We start from the raw sequence: 17,232 nt of genomic DNA, 5'->3' as shown, positions 1-17,232 counted from the left end.
TGCTTTTCCATATAAGTATATATGCCAACTTATGAGAAGCATATACTGTGCATCACTTATATTTTAACAATAGTAGAGTGACATTTTAAGTTATAAGTTAGTTTTTTCCTTTTTTAATGCTGACCTACTATCCTATTCATAACAGCAAGTTTCCTACCTTAGTACTGATATTTAGTTGCCTGAATATGATTTGAGCACAAAAAGCAAGTCTGTTTTTAGAAAGGATTAAAACAAATATTCACGAACAACTGATTCTACAACCCATCTGTGAAGGTGACTTATACTACATGCAGAACAACTCATTCTGATTAATCACAAGATATTTACTAGCTTGAATCTAATCAAAGATCAAGGGATCACAAGCTTTATTACTGTCATACACAGCATGGATTTTTGTGTAGCGGGGTTAACCCTATCATAAGCTCCTATTTTTTCAATAAACTGTTATAACAGAAATTAAAAAAAACAAATTGTGCCATATCAATATTTAGCTCTTTAAAAAAATTAAAACCTCATTTTGATGAATGCACATGAATGAAATAAGCCATATGACTTGATCTCTTCCTACATTTTATATTAACTGACCACGCTCATTTTTCTAATAATTATATATAATAGCTTGGGAAAATATTTTTTTCCTTTCACAAGTGCTGTACTACAAACTGGAAAATATTTTTTGTAGCCTAAAAATATGCATTGGATACTATGACTTTTTTGGTGTGTGTGTGTGTGTGTGTGTGTGTGCGCGCGTGTGCGTGCACGCATGTGCGGGGTATTTCTCTTTTATACTTTTCTTAACCAACAAACGTATCATATAACTTCTAGCGGCGAGTACCAGCATTATTTGTTCAAGTGGCACAAAAATGGCCCTGGACCAAAGAAAACTTTGTAATGGTTAATTCTATTTAAAATGAAAACAGGAAAAGAACTAATCTGAGATTAGACAGAGGGCTCACCAAACCTGGAACTGTGACATCTTACACCATACCCTCAATTATCCTCTCAAAGCTTGTAAGGAATCTGGATGGTTTACCAATTTTTTTTTCAGACTATTAAGTCCCAGCAATAGCCTGCTTTCACTTCCTGGGGTGGACACTATGCCGCACAAGTAACATTGTGACAAATATTTAGATAGGCTTTTTGTCATATTTTAATTTAATGCATCTAATTTCACCCTCCATGCTCTGTCATTCGGTCAAAAGCTGTATTCCTCACAAGGTTTCCGCGGGGTAAAAAAGATGCTGCTCAGAAATCCAGGGGAAAATTAACTTAATGCTCCAAGTCTGTGGGATCACATCAGGGAGACATTTTGTTATCACAAAGACGTGAGGGTCATCGTTTGCTTCAGACATGTTTAGCTCAGCAGCAATAAGCTTAACACTGTTAAACACCATGTCAAGGCTATGCGTATTTCAAAGGAAAATATAACGTTAGTTCAACTTACGACCGATAGTAGACTGATAACAGAAATGTGTCTTCATTTTTACCTTTACTTCTCTTAGGAAGATGGAGGTCACCTTAATGACTTATAGATGTCTGCCGACATATAGCAAAGGGAACAGAGAACACTATATATATATTTTATAAGCTCCCAAAATATAATGCTTCACTGCACAAACTTTTAAGCAGTATAATATACCTGATTTCGGCTTCCTAAGCCATTCTCATCTCAATCTCAAATAAAGATTTCAGGTATATATGTGACAGTACATATTGACTAGAAATGATAGGTTGGTTTTAAAGCTATTTGAAAGAGCCATAATACAAGCCTCTAGAAACATTTAATATTTAATTATTTCTTTCAACTCCTAATTCATAATTCACTTTTTGTAGCCTTTACAAAATATGACAAAAGCCAAAGTTTAGTTGTCCCAAATGGGCTGTTAATATACGTATATAAGAAATAAAAAAAAATTCAAGCATTTTCTTTTTAGCATTGAGAGAATAAAAATATTGCTCTGACTTTTTTAAAAAACAAAACAAAAAATTCAAATTTGAACTGTTTAGTTCGCAGTTTATCAGTAAAACCAAGTTTGTATTCAAGATATCAGAGCTACTTACTAGCATTGATGTTATCTCTGTGTTACAGTGCACAAGGCAAGTCCGATCTAGCCTAATTGTTATAATAGTTTAATTCAGTCAACATAATTTGTAATTTATAGTATTCTCAGGCCTTTTCAACATTCCTATTACAGCTTTCATTCTCATTTCATTTCATTTCATTTCTCATTCTGCTTGTGTCCATGGGTAACTTTACTCACCTGAGTAGTCTCACTGAAGTCAATGAGACTAATCAGGCAAGTCAAGTTTCTTACATATGAAAGTGGGATTTAAAAAATAAAACATCAGAAACACATTTATCTTGTAATCTATAATTCGACAAACTGCTTAAGATGGGTAGTGAAAACCATGCTATCAGTAAATGGAGAGGAAATTTAAAACAGCATTATGCAAAGGCATTTAGCTATCATATACTGTTTGTAAATAGAAAAGGAGTACTTGTGGCACCTTAGAGACTAACAAATTTATTTGAGCATAAGCTTTTGTGAGCTACAGCTCACTTCATCGGATGTGAATTTGTTAGTCTCTAAGGTGCCACAAGTACTCCTTTTCTTTTTGCGAATACAGACTAACACATCTGATTCTCTGAAACCTGTTTGTAATTAGCAAACACAGATTATAAAAACTGCATTTTTTTTATCTGAAAGCCAACATTGTTCCTCATTACCAGGTTACAAGATTTTTATTGAATCTATTCAAGGAGCTAAGTTTTGGAATTTGTTGATTGTCTTTTAAGATTTTTTCCCCATTGGTCACCCAAAAATCAAATCACTGAATGAGCTGTGATTATTTAACTACTAAGGCACCATATTATTTTAAAAATGTGAAGATCACACCTATGTTGCAGTCATGCTCACCAGCAGAGAGTCTATAAAACAGAGAAAGACAGCAGACTTGAAAAGCAAATGATGTGAAGTACAGCTAAATATCAATAAAAATACAAATTAATTTTTTAAAAATCAAAAATGCCAAGTCTTCAAAATACTTTTTTTGGGGGGCAGTTAATATACGTGAATAATTTGGGAAATCAAATTTGGGACACCGTTCATTATATTCTGTGGATGTAAACATACTGTTTTTTCACTGAAAAAGAAAAAAGATCCCAAAGTTTGCAAGTATCATTATTATATATTGTCAGTAGATATCTGCAGTACAAAAGCTATTTTTTTTCCATATAAAAATATCTAAGGCTATTCTTTTTTTAGTTACACCGGTGTAACTTCATCAAAGTCTACGGGGGTGTCTGATTGTAACTGAGAGAAAATTTTTTGCCATTTCAGGAGTTATTTGTTTTCTAAAAGACAGCAGATGCCTATAATTCATCTCCAATTTATGCAAAAGCCAATAGTGTATCTATTGGTATAGCAGATGAACAGGTAATTTTTCTCTTTGCACATAATAAATCATAAGTGCGTTAATACTCATAGTTGCATTTCATGAACATAAACCTTCTGTTTAATAATATGTGTTTACAACCAGAAACAGACATATAGTAATCTCTTGCCTGGGATAAACATTAATCCAGATCTGTCTAGAAAAATTATACAATTCATTACCATAAGTAATCTCTATTGTGCCCTGTATTTAACCTTCATCTTTTTTCCTGTCCTATAATCTTGCAAATCCACTGGTGGTGTGCGATTGGCATCTGGTGTTAGCACAAACTTTGTTGCACAAAGAACAACTGAAAAAGCCCCACATGAAAGTGTCACTCCACCGGATACCAATGATTCAGCTGAATACTTCTGACCAACTTTCATTGAAGTTGCTGATAAAGGTCTAATAATATTGCTTGTCATGAAGAAGGACCTTTTCACTTTACAAAACATCATTGCCAAAAATTTAAAGCTACTGATTTCAAGCTTGATTTGATTTCTTGGTGGAGAAGTTAATTCCCTGCTCTAGTACTTCTCATCAAAGTATTAAATGTAACCACAAAGTAAAAAGCAAGCTATGCTGAATTTTTAGAAAAGGCAATGTATCGGTACAGATGTAGAACAAAAGCTATTATGAACACGTCAAAACAGTTTTCAGTTATTCATAGGTTCTATCATAATATTTAAACAACAAGACATGACAGGCAGTGTGTTTCTGGGGGCCTATGAACACTTTGACTGAGAAGTGAAGAATGAGGCCACAGGTTTCATCCCCCAGAAAGGTAATCCCCAGAAATGTGGTGCCTGTAGTGTCTTATTGCATTAGGAAAAAGAGAACAGAGGACATTTAGGACAGTGTGAGGCTAGCAAGTCTATGTATTTTAACTGACTCCTCTTTTGAATTAGTAGTTACAGAACTCTACCATATTCATATCTGGATACCAGTGTTAGGTACTCTATAAGTTAATGGATAGAGAGAATATTATTTTCTTCTAATTATTTGTTCAAACTTCTCAAAAGTATCTATAATACCAGCAGTTATTTTTCTGACTTCCAATGATGGCTTTATTTCATATAGGAAATTACAGAAAGAATTGCCATACTGTAGCAGATATCTGGTACATCTAGTTTGGTAACCTTATTCTAACTAGGGATGATATTTGAGGTTTTAGAAAAAGGCAAAACTAAGAACAGCAGCAGCTAAACCCCAAACCAAGCTATAATGCATGTGTCCAATTGCACCATGACAAACATTTGACTCCCATAGGCACTCAGGATACTTGCTACCTGAAGTGACTGGTATAAATACAAGATGCATAAAGATAAGACTTTGTTCTGAAACATGAGTTTTGATTCTTTTTATAACACTGATATAGTATGCAAAAACACAAATGTTCTTAATGCTCATAAAATTAGCCATTCCTTTAAAATATCCTATTAAATTATTTACCTTCACAATTTCCTGTAGCCATGAATTTCCCATGCTAAACCGATACTGTATTAAAAATGATTCCCTGAGAAACTAGCATGGGTATATGCAACTATCACAGTTTCAGGGTAACTGCACCTGTATTTCCCCCTCTGTGGTCTCTTGAGGGCACTCACTTAAAAGCTTCCAGCTCCCAGCCATCACGTCTCCTGGTAGGAGACCAACATTTCACTCACTTCTGACTGGGGGCTTTAAGGCTGTAAAGCTTCGTAATCCATACTGTATTGTCTGCCTAGAAGGCCAGCGTCTGTGCTTTGTTTTCTCTCAGAGGGCTATAACCAGTGTATTGCCAGCAGTTACAAGTTACCACAGAGCTCTTTCTAAGCAAGCACCTTTATTTTGAAGGTAAAAGCATCACTGAGAAAGCATATAAAACAATAAAAGAACCTGCACGCATGCTAAAAAACTTAGCAGAGGTCACTCCTAACTCCACCCTAGGGTTCTGCTAGGTGTCAGTCCTTCAAATCCCTCAACTGGGTTTTCCCTGTGGTTACAAGTTCACATCAGTCTTTAGATCAGGAACCAGTATGAAGGTCCTGAGTCAGTTTAAACACAGGCTATTTATCCAAAAGTCCTTTCTTTGTATGTTGGTCTCTGGAAAATCCAGTTTGAAACAGAATATGCAAGCCTCCTCTGGAGCTGGTACCTCTCTGGAGATGTTATAACCTGAGTGATTTGCCTTAATCATTCCCTTACAAATTGCTGGAGGAGCTGTGGTAACTTTCCTTCTGTGAAGTACATAAAATCCCTGGCCTACAATGTTACATTAACATATCAGACACTTAATACAATATGGTCTCCCAAAGATATTTCAGGAAGTTGCCCTATCACAGCAACCTTTTACTTTGAATCATCAGCTCACATGCATCCTAGGGTGGTGATAACCACATGTTGTTTCTGTCTAATGATTATATGGCTTATGTGAAGTGAAATGATTGCAACAGTCCATTTCTTAGTGGTCAGATATGGCGACCACTCACCTTTCTAATCCATAGATGTAATCCCTTCAGAACAGGTTGAGGCATAATGATAAGGCAGTTTGTGGAAGGTTGCACTGTTGCTGCCTATTCTGTACTTGGGTGTCTAGATGTGGGGATTTCATTTTTTACCGTTGTCAACTTTCCTGCTTCCATTAGCACTAATTGCACTTTAAAAAAAAAAACCCCACACACAAGAAAAGAAAAATGAAATCCTCAGCTGTCCCCAGTAGTGGCAGAGGTCCTGCATCTAGCATGTGGTGTTTCTAGCACTTACAGTCTTCATCTCGTTTACCGGAACACTTGAGTGATGCGTCTGCCTCTGCTCTGCACTCCCTCTTGATACTAGACAAAGGAATGCTACTCCAGGGAATTCTAAAACTCTAAGACTACATAAGGTCACGGGCTTTGTGAATTTTTGTTTATTGCCCATGACTTGTCCGGGACTTTTACGAAAAATATCCATGACAAAATCTTAGCCTTAGCTATACAACAAGTACAATACCCATTTCAATCCAAGAGTCAATAAGCAGACACAGGAATGAGAAGTGAACAGACCCTTATGGTTCACAAAATGGAGGATGGTTTATATAGGCTCAAGGAAAATTTTATAGCAGTAGATTACAGAGTTGGTTGGAAAAATGTTTCTTTCTTCAGTGTAAAATGTTGATAAAATGAAAAAAAAAATCAGTTTCATTGAAATTTTCCATGGAAAATTTTGGACATTTCATCAAAAACTGAAAATTTTCAGCTAAAGCATTTTTGGTTTTTTTTGACCAAGACAAAATTTCCCATGGAAAGCAGAATCTTTCTGGAAAAAATGGTTTTGCCTCAATTTTCTGTTGAAAGACAGTTTTAATGGAAATTTCTTTAACAGCCCTAGTAGATGTATCTACCTAATAGCACTTAGAAATTATAGTCATTGGTATTCCTGATTCAGTCACTGCTAGATAAGAAAGAATTTGACATTGTACATACAGGGCCAGATCCTCTGTGGAAGTAAATTGGTATAGCTCTATTGACTGAAATGGAGTTACACCAGTTGAGAATCTTTCACCCAGTACGTTGTAAGTCGCAGAAGTATTAATTGGTGGAGGAATTCATCATAATAGCTTCCTTACTCATTTTCTCCACAGATTACTTTTCTTTCCTAATAACCCAACAGGTAATTCCAAAATACCAAGGAAACTTCAGGACCCAGCAATCCAACCATAAGCTCCCAAAACACCGTCTCTCTTTCCTTTAAGAACTCCTCAGGTATTATATAATCAGCTGGATAGAGAGAAATAACATTATCCATATAATACACACTTCACCCTTCTTTCTCTTTCACATTGTCTATGAGTGAGCTGTGGAAATTGTCCATGAGTTTGCTCTTTCAAATTCTGAATTTGGAATGCCCAGGTAAGACATTATCCACCTGTTTTATGGGACATTATCCACCTGTTGGGTGGTACCTGACCTTCCAGGCAAACAGCACCATGGGAAAGTCATTTTGGCAGCTTTAAAAAAACAACAACATAGCACTGCCAAAAACCTCTTGGCTTAGCCTCATTGGTTGCTGAAGATTCCCATGATGATTCTGCAGAGTTTAGAAAAAGTTCCATAACAGCTGGCAAGGGTAGATTAGACTATAGCAAAAATCAAATTTAAGTGATATTAAATACTACATAAGAATTTAGCTTTAGTGCTGTTGATGGGCCCAACCCTGTAAAATGTTGCTCTGTGGAGTAAGAATATTTGTTCATAAAAATCAAGACTAATTTAGTGTAAGATTTTATGGATGATAAATGAGATAATACAGTAACTTCATTAGAAAAGTTTTGGTAATGGAAATATAAAGATAAACGTTCCCAGCATATACTTGAAAATATAGATTATGTCGCTCGGTAGCATAAACCAATGATAACATATAAAGCAGAAGCAAAGGTCCAAGAATCAATCCCTGGAAGACTTCAGAAGATTGTTTGTTAGTATGCTGTTACATAGCTGGAGACAAACAAACAAACCAAAAACCCAACCAACCAACATCAAAGAAGCCAGCCCAAAATCTCCATTTGTGTTCAAAATGTAAAGTTTTTTCATAAAAGCACAGGGGGAAAAAAAACAGTTCAGACTCAAGCAAACACTGGATTTGATCTATAACCTATTGAAATCAATGGTCTTGGAATCAGATTCACAATCCTTAAAATGCTACAGCCTAAATGAGCCTCAAAACAGTAATTCTTGGCAATATTAAAACTTTAAGTAACTCATTAAATACATCTCAAGTTATTGTTTTCTGTGAATGTATTTCTGGTCATTATAGCCCTGATTCTGCAAAGTGAATCCAACTGATATTAATGGAACTCCAGTTGAATATACATTTTAGTAAGGTTTTTGACAAAATCCCATTGGAGTGGAGAGTATGCTTATAAAATCTGCAGGTGACAGCAAGCTGGGAGGGGTTGTAAGCACTTTGGATGACAGAATTAGAATTCAAAAAGACCTTGACAAATTAGAGAATTGATCTGGTATCAACAAGATGAAATTTCAACAAGGACAAGAGCAAAGTACTTAATTTAGGAAGGAAAAATCAAATGTACAACTACAGAACAGGGCATAACTGGCTAGGTGGGAGCCCTGCTGAAAAAGACCTGGAGGTTATAGTGGATCACAAATTAAATATAAGTCAACTATCTGATGCAATTGCAAAAAGGCTAATATCTGTGAGGTAAACCCACAGTCAAACTACGGCTGCTTGCTCAGCTGACTCTCCAACAGAGGCCATCTACCATACCAGCAGGAGGAACCTAGACTGGAGGAAGGGGGGTGGTCTGCGACTGTGGGGTTTATTTCTGATTCCTCCTCAAGTCATGACTCCAGGAAGAGATCTTCTGGGCTGTGTCCACTGCCTTCCTGGACAACTTCGAGGAGCAGTGTGCGCTGTCTGGGCTTCTCTGCTCAGTGTCCCCGTCTTCCCCTCTGGATCCCTGATTTTATCCCCGTCACCTTCACTCTCATCCCTGTTTTTCATCTGTTGTCCCCTGTGATTAGTTGACGCCTGGGTCCAGCGGCTCCCCTCTTACACTATAGGAGAGGGCTTTTAATACTGGGTCGGCCTACCCCTGCCCATCCCCAAACCCTCAAAAGGTGCCCTTCCAACAAAGCTGTGGTGAGTCACCACTCAAGCATGCAGAAAGAGCCCAGCTGCACTAACTTATCCTTGCCACAGAGCCTGCAGTGACTAACCCTTCAGGTTTGTGGCAGCAGCCTATTCTGGAGTAGACAATAGGTCAGATGACCTCCAGGCTCAGATATTTCTCCAACCCTGCCACAGCTGCAGATCAGTCTGTGCATCAGCACTACCAGTTCAGGAATCGTCCTGAAGCCTCGCAGTATATCAGGCTCTTGAAACACCCAGCCTACACAGTTCCTGCCCCAGCGTTGCTTGAGCCCTATTCCAGTCTTGTTCTTTCCCTACTCTGAGCTTGCTCTAGCCCTGTTGCTGACCTGCTACAACCTTGCCTCCGCCTCCTGACCCTCATTGGATCCTCAGAGTCTTTCTGATTCAGGGAATATTTGCTTATGGAGGCTTTGAGTCTATTAAGAGATTGATTTTGCTCCGGTAATGTGGTTTGGCTGTACAAGCATGCAATATTAGCAGCTTTTCGGACTCAGAAACTCAGTTCACTATATGAAATCTAAGTAAAAATGATGAGGAACAGAATACATATAAAACAAATACAGAGATGACTGTTAATTGCTTTGCTGACCCAGACACCATAAAGCAAACTGGTGCCAGTTAGCCCTGTAATACAATTTCCTCTGATTTATTCTCTGCACCCTGCCTTAACACTATGTTGTTTGCATACCAGTGCCAAAGTGAAGTACCACAGGCAACTTTGATTTCTATGAGATGGATCTTTAGTTGAAATCAGTGGAAGCATGACAATCTACACCATCTGATGACCTGCCCGTACATCTCTAACCCAATAGCACTGCAAATGAACAACATTTATATTTATTAATTTTTAGAGACACTTTTTCAACTGTCTTCAACCAAACATAATGACTGGTTTCAGAGTATCAGCCGTGTTAGTCTGTATTCGCAAAAAGAAAAGGAGTACTTGTGGCACCTTAGAGACTGACAAATTTATTTCAGCATAAGCTTTCGTGAGCTACAGCTCACTTCATCAGATGCATTCAGTGGAAAATACAGTGGGGAGATTTACATACACAGAGAACATGAAACAATGGGTGTTACCATACACACTGTAACAAGAGTGATCACTTAAGGTGAGCTATTACCAGCAGGAGAGTGGGGGGGAGAGGGGGAACCTTTTGTAGTGATAATCAAGGTGGGCCATTTCCAGCAGTTGACAAGAATGTCTGAGGAACAGTTGGGGTTGGAGGGGGGGGGAATAAACATGGGGAAATAGTTTTACTTCGTGTAATGACCCATCCACTCCCAGTCTCTATTCAAGCCTAAGTTAATTGTATCCAGTTTACAAATTAATTCCAATTCAGCAGGCTCTCGCTGGAGTCTGTTTTTGAAGTTTTTTTTGTTGAAGAATTGCAACTTTTAGGTCTGTAATCGAGTGACTAAAGAGATTGAAGTGTTCTCCAACTGGTTTTTGAATGTTATAATTCTTGACGTCTGATTTGTGTCCATTGATTCTTTTATATAGAGACTGTCCAGTTTGACCAACGTACATGACAGAGGGGCATTGCTGGCACATGATGGCATATATCACATTGGTAGATGCGCAGGTGAGTAAGCCACTGATAGTGTGGCTGATGTGATTAGGCCCTATGAGAGTGTCCCCTAAATAGATATGTGGACACAGTTGGCAATGGGCTTTGTTGCAAGGATAGTGGTTCTATTGTGTGGTGTATGGTTGCTGGTGAGTATTTGCTTCAGAATGGGGGGCTGTCTGTAAGCAAGGACTGGCCTGTCTCCCAAAATCTGTGAGAGTGATGGGTTGTCCTTCAGGATAGGTTGTAGATCCTTGATGATGCGTTGGAGAGGTTTTAGTTGGGGGCTGAAGGTGATGGCTAGTGGCGTTCTGTTATTTTCTTTGTTGGGCCTGTCCTGTAGTAGGTGACTTCTGGGTTCTCTTCTGGCTTTGTCAATCTGTTTCTTCATTTCAGCAGGTGGGTACTGTAGCTGTAAGAATGCTTGATAGAGATCTTGTAGGTGTTTGTCTCTGTCTGAGGATTTGGAGCAAATGCAGTTGTATCATAGAGTGTGGCTGTAGACAATGGATCGTGTGGTGTGGTCTGGGTGAAAACTGGAGGCATGTAGGTAGGAATAGCGATCAGTAGCTTTCCAGTATAAGGTGGTGTTTATATGACCATCGCTTATTAGCACCATAGTGTCCAGGAAGTGGATCTCTTGTGTGGCCTGGTCCAGGCTGAGGTTGATGGTGGGATGGAAATTGTTGAAATCATGGTGGAATTCCTCAAGGGCTTCTTTTCCATGGGTCCAGATGATGAAGATGTCATCAATAGCGCAAATACAGTAGAGCATTCCTACCCACTCTTCTGCTGGTAATAGCTCACCTTAAGTGATCACTCTTGTTACAGTGTGTATGGTAACACCCATTGTTTCATGTTCTCTATGTATATAAATCTCCCCACTGAATGCATCCGATGAAGTGAGCTGTAGCTCACGAAAGCTTATGCTCAAATAAATTTGTTAGTCTCTAAGATGCCACAAGTACTCCTTTTCTTTTTTGCGAATACAGACTAACACGGCTGCTCCTCTGAAACCTGTTATTAGGGAAGAGACAGCAACACAATTCGAAAGAATAAGGAAACAAATGCTGTCCAGCACAAACAAACACCTACTCAGGTTTTTTATTCCCTATTGCACAGGATAAAATCAGTCAACGAAATACGCTCAGTGAATCCTGGAAAGCACCAAAAATAACATCCTCCACCAGCAACACAATACACATACACATAATAAGGTTTAAAAACGTCCAGGCCAGCCTTTCTGCCTGACGGTTCAAATTTTGACTTCCCAAATCCAATCTCTATCTTAACAAAATACTGAAGTAGATTGCAGGCCAATCAATTAACGACACTTAGAAAATGTATTTATCTATGTAGGGCCCGTTTGTGACTGGTTTTCATGTAGGATGTGTTTATGGTGGTACCTCTCCCTTAGAGCATCCATAGAAAGTCCTATGTGTGACCCAGGAACATGTTGGTGCCAAATGGCAGAAGGCACAGCGGATGCACAGAGTTTTACAGGTATTCCCTGGGTCAGATATATCCATAATAGTCCAAAGGGAAGCATGTGAGGTCTCTACCAAGAAAAAGTAGTTCACAGATGATCCTAATTGTTACAAGATGTTTGTATGGGAAATAGTTGGAGATATGTAAAATATTAGGTTCCAAAACTGTTGAAGTAAAGCTTAGAGAGAAGGTGGGTGAGGTAGTATCTTTTATTGGACCAACTTCTGTTGGTGCGAGAGACAAGTGAAGCTTGTCAGCCGAGTCAAAGCAAGCCCCTGAACAATGAACATCCATGGAGACAGGCTGTCTGGGCCAGGTGTGGGCTTGAAAACTTACAAACAAAAAGGATGCCCAAGATACGTCTCTGAAGAGGGGGTCTCCTGGGGAAAGACACAATATTCTGTAACTATATACAAAAAGAGGAGAGGGGCCAAGACTTTATTCTTCACTTAGGAGACAAGCTGACAGTGTGTCTTGTCCCATGAAAAAGGTATCACAGCCTGCCTGGCTGGAAAACACTTGTGAGCAACACTTACTGAGACATGAGTATCCTGTTCATTAAGTCTAGCCTCTAAAATGTGTTATGACTTCATGTTATATGTAACCATTTGTTTCCAATACTTCTACTTGCTATCACTCAAATCTCTATACAGTAACTTTTCACATAACGTTGTAGTTATGGTCCTGAAAAATGCAACTTTAAGCGAAATGATGTTAAGTGAATCCAATTTCCCCAAAAGAATTAATGTAAATAGGGGAGGTTAGGTTCCAGGGACATTTTTTTCACCAGACAAAAAACATATATAATATTGTACACAGCAATGATGATTGTGAAGCTTGGTTGAGGTGGTGAAGTTAGAGGGTGGAAGACAGTGGGATATTTCCTGGAGAATGCCTTACTGCTAAATGATGAACTAGCATTCGGTTGAGCCCTCAAGGGTTAACACATTGTTGTTAATATAGCCTCACACTCTACAAGGCAGCACGAATGGAGGGAGAGGAAACAGCATGGCAGACAGAGACAGAGACACACACTCTGTGTGTGGGAGAGAGGGAGAGAGATGCGTATCGCTCCTTTAAGCATGCTGTCCCCATTCTAAGTACATTGCATTTAAAAAAATCAGGAAGTTGAGACAGCAGCTGTGGCCAGCAAGCCCTCTCCGTCCTGAGTCCTGTCCTGTTCCCACAGTGCTCTATATGGAGAAGGGATAAGCGGGGGGCAGGAGCAGGGGTGAGGGGAACACCCTAACATTAGCCCCTCTCTTCCCCCCTCCCCTGCACAGCAAGCAGGAGGCTCCCAGGAGCAGCTCCAAGGCAGAGGGTAGGAACAATACATGGCAGTGTGGGGAGGGACAGCTGAACTGCTGGCAATTGGTAGCCTTCTGAGTGGCTGCTGCACAGGGAACTTAGGGGAGCAGGAGCTGATGGGGAGCTGCCGGTCCACCCTAGTTCCAAGCTCCCACCAGCTAGCTGCAATGGGCTGCTCTTCCTCAAGCAGTGGACAAAGCAGGAGGGTGCCAAACAATGTTATAAGGGAGCACTGCACAACTTTAAACGAGTAAGTTCCCCTCCCTAATTGATCAGCAATGTAACAATGAAACAACGTTAACTGGGACGACTTGAAGTGAGGAGTTACTGTATTCTGTTGAATAAACTCTTACTTGTTTTCACTATAAATATTTTTAAGGGTTGTGTGTTAAGCGTAGCAGTGATTTGAGGTGTAACAGGTGAGTTGGGGTGTACTGCTTCTTTGGGAGCAGCAAGTCTGTCAATGCTGAGGGTGAAATGGGCTGGATACTCCAGGGAAGTGCTCAGAGGGCTCGGAGATTGGAGTGTGCCTATCACTGACCTGTAGAAAGAGAGAGCGTCCTGTGTAGGCCTAGAAAGGAGCCCATGTGTTGCCCACGGCTGGTGGAGTTGAGGGCTGATCTATGTTCAGGTATGCACAAGGCTTCCTCATGTTAAAGGCAGGTGGAAGCGAGGTGCTTAACCACCACCTTTGTAACCCTAACCCTAACCCTGGTCTGGTGTGCAAGGCTGAAAACCAGTCTCTTACTAATACTTCTCAGTATCACTGGCTGGAAACTGGAATTTCCTTTCTGCATGAAATTCCAAAATTTAAAAAAAAGGTCATTCCAAAACACAAATGGAAATTGCAAAATTTCCTGCACAACGGGATTTCTGAAATTTCAGTTAGAAAAAGTCAAAACAACATTTTGGGGTGATGGGCAACTCAAGAAACCTGGGAGGCACCTGGTAGCCAGGGAGCCTGGAAGTGCAGGTTCCCCATTAATTTGCCAGGGAGAGGGGGAACCACGGAGATGGGAATGATTTTCTAACACGAAATCTAAATTTCTGGCAAAGTAGAAATCTTCCCATGGAGAGTGAATTTTCCACAGGAAAGTCATTCCAATGGAAAATTCCCATGCAATAATACAGTCTGTGATATTTGCAATCTCTGCACTTGGTGATCACAGACATTGCTTCCTTCACTCATCCACATAGGCACATACAGTCCCAAACTGGCTTAGGAGAACTTGTCCATACTCTCTCCTTGAGTTGATTTGTGGAACGCTGCACCAGTCCTAAAGGACAGTACAGCCTGCGCAGACACTTTGGGAAAGATGATGTCTCAGAAGGGCACATCTCTGAGCAGTGAAGTACACAGTTCCCCTTGTGGTGGTGTGATATGCTTTATTCTCTACTCAGGCCAGTGCCTAAATGTCATGCTTTGGCCCTTAACAGGTATTAATTTAAAAGAACTTCAATGTATTTCCATAAAAAATAGGTTTGATGATTGGAAAATATATTCCTTTAGCTGGTCTATGTCTGCCTTTTTCAGGTACTTAAGTATAAGCCCTATTCTAAACAAAGGCAAACGGGTTAAATTCAATGAAACTCCTCTATCTCTTAGATTGGTCTGAGCTAATTATGTTTATGCTCTGGAATGTATCCTAAAACTGGAGCTAAAGGATACTGTTAATCAAGTTAAAAAAATACATTCACCCTCCATTAATAGAAAGGTGAAATATTTTACAAATTTATTTGTGCAATAGTTTTGGGACTACAACTAGAAATTTTTTTAAAAAATCCACAAACCTTAAAGGACCAATTTGAACACTGTTTAATGAACAAATTAGTACCTTCAAGTAAAATATGTACTTGTTCCTGAATGGTCAAATAATTGTCTTAGGTTAATTAAAATATTTTATGGTATTTTTCAACAGGTCGATAATTCCAATTTGGGTAATTCCCAGATTGGTTTAAAACTGAACTGCAGATCCAAATCACCCAAACTTTAGGGAAGTTCAGATTTAGATGTCAGTTTCATGGGCCGAATTCTTCACTCATTTGTGAAGTGGTTTACACATATGCAGAGTGTAAAACGTTACTATTTTGATCAGGTAGCATTTGCATGCTCACTTTGCACAAGTGTAAATGACTACAGTGCAGTACAGTGCTAGACACTGGTGAAACAGGGCCGGAAGGTTGGGCCTCTCCATATTGGGATCACATGGAACACATTCAAACAGCAGATCTATTTCCTAATGCAAATTTTCTGTCTCGGATCCAAATCTTGTAATTACATTTTGTCTACCTCCGTCATTTTAAGTGGGCAAAGTAGCCTCTATTTATTTCCCTAATGTATTGTTTAAGGCTGCTGGGCACTGGTATGGCGGAAGATTTGAAATTTTAATGAAAAAACTCAACATTTTTCAATCAGCTCCTCTGGACACCATTAAAGTGGCTGCCATGTTCCACATGATAAGTGGCTGAATGCCAGAGGTGAATGGAGTGAGGTCTATATGTAGAATTTGAAATCCACTAAAAAATGTTAAGTTTGTGAAAGTTTCATTATAAATCAAATAATAATAATGATAAAAATATGTTAACCCCTAAGCATTTCCACTGTTGAGATAACAGTAGTATTGGCTTTAATGAAAAGGAAGTGTACCCTAGTGGATAAAGCAGGAGCAAGAGACTGGGATCCAGGACTCCCGAGTTCTCTTTCAAGTCCTGCCACTGACTTCTTGCGCATTTAAATTCTCTTCATCTACATTTCATCATTTGTATAATGCAAATAATGATATTTACCTAGCTCATGGTAATTCTGTCAGGTTCTAAAGTACCTTGATGTCTCAGATGAAAAGTGCTATGTATTGCAGATGCCACTTATTTTATTTATGACAAAAGGATGGATACCAACAATACTACATATTGATGGAGAATTTTTCAAAGTTTAGAATGAAATCCTGGCCCCACTGGAGTCAATGGCAGTTTACAAATCACTTTAATGGGGCCAAGATTTCTCCCAGGGTGTCCAAGTTGAACTGACAAGATAAACATGTGGGGTATATTGTTCGGCTACACTGAAAGGACAGGAGACATTTCATATGGTTTTAATCAGGCCACAACGTTATTATTCGATCCCTGGGACTACTCAGCAGATAAAAGTGTACAGTACAGGTAACCCAATGTTCATTCAATAACTTCCTGGGGGACTTCCACTAGCCCCCCCCTTTTAAATTCAGGTCCCCCCAGCCAACCCATTGTTGGGCCCTTACCATTCATGCTTCCCTCTTGTAGGAGGGTGAAGGTGGGCTATAAGAAAGGGGGGGGGATGGCTCCCGGCTGTACCAATCATAGGAGTCCCCAACCCCTGCCCCCACCTGTTCTGTTCCTTTAACCAACACCTCCTTTTAAAGTCCTTTACCAAGCCATCTGGTCACTGTAAACCTTCCCTATGAAGTACCTGCACTGGACATCCGCCCCACACTTACATAATGAGTTGTGATATACAGCCTTCCACCCTTCATGCCACACATCAACAAAGCCCTCCCCAACCCTGCTGTGGGGAAAGTGAAAAAATCCCAAATCCACCTAGGCTGATCTAGTGGTAAGGGAAAAATTCTTTCCCAACCCCCCTAAAAAGCGGTGGCTAGAGCAAGGCCCACAGCAGGTCTTGACCAAACCTGGTATTTCACCACCTAAAGGGGAGGGAGGGCTGCACCACACGGGCTGCCCCTTTTAAATCCAGGGGATGAGGCAGTGTCACCCCTTGCCCCTTTTACAGCAGTTTGACCTCTTTCTCTCCCCTCCCCAG

The 17,232-nt window shown here is 39.6% G+C and overlaps 1 protein-coding gene across 1 annotated transcript in view; it reads right to left on the bottom strand.

Moving 5' to 3' along the window:
• LOC119852085 (cytochrome P450 7B1) overlaps positions 1–17,232 on the bottom strand; it is a 184,509-nt gene that overhangs the window by 25,921 nt on the left and 141,356 nt on the right.

The sequence above is a fragment of the Dermochelys coriacea genome, chromosome 2 (genome assembly GCF_009764565.3).
Source record: "Dermochelys coriacea isolate rDerCor1 chromosome 2, rDerCor1.pri.v4, whole genome shotgun sequence".
Lineage (NCBI taxonomy): Eukaryota > Metazoa > Chordata > Testudines > Dermochelyidae > Dermochelys > Dermochelys coriacea.
Note: the sequence above shows the minus strand (reverse complement) of the source record. Positions and strands in the feature narration are given on the sequence as shown.